This window comes from Mustela putorius, unplaced genomic scaffold, assembly GCF_011764305.1.
Source record: "Mustela putorius furo isolate JIRA1106 unplaced genomic scaffold, ASM1176430v1.1 tig00001094_pilon_pilon_pilon, whole genome shotgun sequence".
Taxonomy (NCBI): domain Eukaryota; kingdom Metazoa; phylum Chordata; class Mammalia; order Carnivora; family Mustelidae; genus Mustela; species Mustela putorius.
The window spans coordinates 362,764-368,019 of NW_025421566.1; positions in this window are offsets into that span (position 1 = coordinate 362,764).

The following is a 5,256-nucleotide window of genomic DNA, read 5'->3' on the forward strand; positions in this document are numbered from 1 at the left end:
CTCAGGGTCTGCGGATTGAGCCTGCCATAAACTCGGCACTAACCCTAACCCAAGTTTGTGTTTTCAGACTTCTGTCCTCCAAGCCCTGGCCAACATGCCTTCCAGGATGGGACTCCAGAGCCACACTGCAGAATTGTGCCTGCCCTTCAGAAGGAAACTCTGCCATTCACAGTTGCAGAAACCCTCCTTATTAGGAGAAACCTGCAAGGCCATGAGGCCACCCCAATTTCGTAGGCTTCTGTGGACAAAAATGTGTAGTCTGACAAACCCTGAACAGCTGCTTCCTGGCAGACACCCACGTAAATGGACTAGTGACAGAAGATTGAAACCGACATGCCCCTAGGACATAATCTATACCCTCGCATAGGTTTTCAGGCATCTCCCCAGAGACCTGTTCTCGAATACCAACATATCATTCAACATGTGGTCCTTGAGCCACAAAACAGAACACCTTCTGTCCCCAGATGGTAAACTTGCTCTTGGGACCTATGTCAAAACATCAGGGTAAGAAATCCTGTATGGCTCCTGAGCCACCGCCCCATCCCATGATCTCCCTGGATACCAACCAACATTGTGACCCATGAGTATGAGACTCCATTTCAACTCAACACCCTGGGTGGTTGTACTCAGATCCACCAGATAGAACCTGTCATGTTCCTAGGCTGTAATGGTAATGCAAGGTAGGCTTCCCAGCTATCCATGCATAGAACCCTGCAATCGAATCTTTCCATATGGGGGACCATGGAGCCCTCAAACAGGACTCCCCCTGTTCCACAGAAAAAAAACACTGGTCTTTGAAGCTGCTCACAAGCCCCAGCGTGGGAAAACCTCCATGGTCTAATGAGGCTACCCCTCCATTCGTTGGCCATCATGGACACAAACTTCAGCCGAAATTAATGTCTGACACCTCCCCTTACATCAGATCCTGGAGATCTCTAAACAGCCACTGCAGTTGGGGATTGCCATGCACTTGGCCCTGAACTGAACCCTACCCTGTGTTTTCAGACTTCTGACATCCCACTCCTGGCCCACAAGCCCTCCAGATTGGGAATTTTGGAACCACAACTCAACAGGCTGCCTGGGCACCAGAAGAAAAAAGTGTCCTATGGGGCTACCCAGAAAACCCAACTAAGAATCAACCTTCACGTCTCTTGATGGCACCCCAATTTTATAGGCTGCCCTGTGCAATAATTCTCTAACACAGCATGAGTCCAGACCTCCCACTAGCCACCAAATTAGTGGAACGTATATCCAGGAGATTGGACCTACCATGGCCCTAGGCTGTCATCTTTTCCCATCCTGGTTATTCAGGCATCTGTCCCAAGACCTTTGCTCAAATCCCTTCATATGGGGGAACAGGATGCATAAAAGAGAATTCCTCTTTCCCCATGGCAGGAAACCTTGCTCAGTGGAGAAATCTGCATGGAGTCTGTGGCCACGCCCACACATGTGGGCTACCCTGGGCACAAAGATGCATTTTGGACCCTATTCTGAGTCCATTTTCAAATAACCCCCCTCGGTATCTGGAGCCCACATATCGGGCCTCCATGCCCCTAGGTCCAAATAATAATACATGGTGTGGTTTTCCGGGCTCCTGTATCTAGAGCCCATTTCTGGAATCTGTTTTAGGAGGACCCTAGAGACAGAAAAACAAACAAACAAACAAAGACAAACAACAACAACAACAACAACAAAACCAGGACTCTTCCCTTCCCCCAGAATGACACCAAACTATTAGGAGCTGGGAAGAAACCCCAGAGAAGGAAAATCCTCCATGGACACATGAGGCCACCCCAGCATTCCGCGGCCATCCTAGACACCCAATCCAGAGACAAAAGCCTGAGCTACCGCCTCACACTCACCCTAATTTCAGGTCCTGAGGAGCTCCCCTCAGAGTCTGCAGATAGGGTCTGCCATTACCTTGGCCTTAAACCTAAACTGAGTTTGTGTTCTCAGGCTTTTGTCCCCAACACCCTGGCCACATGCCTTCCAGGATGGGGCTTTTGAATCCACTATCCAGGACTGTGGCTGTCCACCTGAAGGATACTGTGCCCATCACAGTTGCCAAAACCATTGAGATTAGGAGAAATATGCAAGGCCCCCAAAGCCACGCCAAATTCATTGGCCACTCTGGAAAAAAATGCACTGTCTGACACACCCTGAGCACCTACATCCAGTCAGACACCAAGGCAAATGGTTCCTAGAGAAAGAATATTGAACTTGAACCTGACATGCCCTTAGGCCTTAATCTTAACCCTAGCATAGGTTTTCAGGCACTCTCCAGACACCTGTTTTCCAATACCAACATATGGGGGGCGGGGTTCCCCATGCCACAAACCAAACACTTGCTGTCCCCAGTAGGAAACTTTGCTATTTGCAGCTGTGTCAAGTCCTCAGGGTAAGAGAATCCTGCATGGCACCTGAGCCACTGCTACATTCCAAGGTCTCCATGAACACAAATCTTCTTTGAGACCCATCAGCATGAGACTCTACTTCAAGTCAGCCCCCAGGGTAGTTAACCGTAGCGCCAGCAGATCAAACATGCCATGTTCCTAAGGTGCATGGTAATGCAAGGTGGGGTTTCCTGGCATCAATACGTAGAACCCTGATCTCAAATACTTCCATATGGGGTATTCTGGAGCTATCAAACAGAACCTCCTCTGTCCTGCAAAAGGAAAAATTGCTATTTGGGACAACTCACAACCACTAGCATGGGAAAACCTCCATCGCCTCATGAGGCCACTCGCCCATTTGGTGGCCATAATGAACACAAACTCCAGCCTGAGCGAGCATCTCACACTCGCTCTGACTTCAGATGTTGGAGACCTCAATTCAGCTACTACATATTGGGTCTGTCATGCCCTAAACCGAACCCAATCTTGTGTTTTCAAACTTCCATCACCACAGACTTCCATCACCACAACGTAGCACTCTTCCTGCACACAAGAAGAAATAAATGCCCTATGAGGCTGCCCCAAATTCCCAAATGAGGACCCACCTGCACGACCCTCGAGGGCACACCAACTTCACAGGCTGCCTTGTGCACTAATGCTCTGTCTGACACAGCCTGAGCCCAGACCTACCATCAGCAACCCAGACAGCTGGCCGCATATCCAGAAGATGGGACCTCCAATGGCACTATGCTATCATCTCTCCCAACCTTTTGCTTTACAGGCATCTGTATTCCGACCTTATTTCAAATCCTTGCATATGGGGAAATATGATGCACAAACGAGTACTCCTTCTTCCCCATAACAGGAAAACTTACTGTTCTTACTCTCTGAGTAAGAGAAACCTGCATGGCCAGTAAAGACATGTCCACTGATGAGGGCCGCCCTGGGCACATACACGCATTGTGACCCTCAGACTGAGCCTATTTTCAGTAAGGCCCTCTCTGGAGCTAGACTAAGAGCCCACATATTGAGGCTGCCTTGCTCCTAGGCCCAAATCCTAACACACAGTGGTGTTTTCTAGGCAACTGAACCCAGAGTCTGTCTCTGGGAATTCCTTTTTTTGGTTGGACCCCTGAGACACAAAACATGACTCTTCCCTTCCCCTAAAATGACACCAAATTACAGAGAGCCTGGCAGAATCCCCGGAGATAGAGAATCTTCCAAGGCCACCCCTACATTGCTTCTATAATCCAGAGACAAAAGCCTGAGCTACAACCTCACATTCACCCTAATTTCAGATCCTGGGGATCTCCCCTTGGGGTCTGCAGATTGGACCACCTTAACCTCGGCCCTAACCCTAACATGGGTGTCAAACCCTCATGGTAAGAGAAACCTGCTTGGTCCAAGGGGCCACTCCCACTCTGGAGGACCATATTGGGCACAAACACTGATTGTGACCCTCATCCTGAGCCACTTTGTCAAATAAAGCCCCTAAGTGCTTGGACTAAGAGTGAGCATACATGCTTGCATACATACATGCTTGCCATGTTCCTAAGCCCAAATCATAACCCACAGTGGAGTTTTCCAGGAGCCCATACCCAGAGCCCAGCTATGGAATCCTTTTTGCAGGACCATTGAGACAAAACAAAACAAACAAAACAAAACAAGACAAACAAACAAACAAACAACAAAAAAAGGACTCCCCCCTTTCCTTCAGAATGACACAAAACTATTGGGAGCCAGGCAAAATCACCAGAGAGGGAGAATGTTCCATAGCCCCATAAGGCCAACCCTACATCCACGGCCATCCTAGACACACAATCCAAAAATGAAAATCTGAGCTACTGCCTGACATTCGCCCTAATTTCAGATCATGAGGTGATCCCCTCAGGGTCTGCAGATCACGCTTGCCATCACCTCATCCTTAAACACAACCCATGTTTTTGTTTTCACACTTTTGTCCCAAAAGCCCTGGTCCACACACCCTCCAGGCCGAGGCTCAGTACTGTAGCCACACCACAGAAGTGTGCCTGCCCTCCTGAGGGAAACTCTGCCCATCACAGTTGCCAAAATCCTACAGATTAGGGGAAAACAGAAAGGTGCTCGAGGCCACCCCTATTTCATAGGGCACCCTGCATAAAAATGTCCAGTCTGACAAACCCTGTGGACTAATATCCAGTCAGACACCCAGGTCAATTGCCCAGGAGACAGAAGATTGGCCCTGACAAGACTTTATGCCCTAAACTGATCTTTAGCTTAGGTTTTCAGGCTTATGTCATCAGAGGCTTGTTCTCAATACCAGCATATTTGGGGTCATCTGAGGCACAAAGCAAAACACCTCCTGTCCCCAGAAGGGAACTTTGCTATTTGGATCTGTATAAATAAATACTCAGGGTAGGATAATCCTACATGGCCCTTAGCCACCACCACATTCCAAGGTCTCCTGGGACAGAAACCAGCACTGTAATCCATCCGCATGAGACTCCATTTCAACTCATCCCCCTGAGTAGCTCGGCCCATAGCCAGCAGATCGAAATTGCCATGTTCCTAGGTATCAATGATAACATGAGGTGGGGTTTCCAGGCATCCATAGGTAAAGCCCTGTTCTCAAATACTTCCATATGGTGTACCCATGAGTCATCAAACAAAGTCCCCGTGTTCTGAAGAACTTGGTGTTTGGAGTAGCTCAAAGCCCCAGACTTTGAAAACCTCCATGGCCTCATGAGGCCACCCCTCCACTAGGCAACCATCATGGACACAAACTCTAGCCTGAGCAAATGTCCGACACTCGCCATGACTTCAGATGCTGTAGATCTTGATTCAGCCTCTGCAGATTGGGCCTGCCATGCCCTAGGCCCTAAAC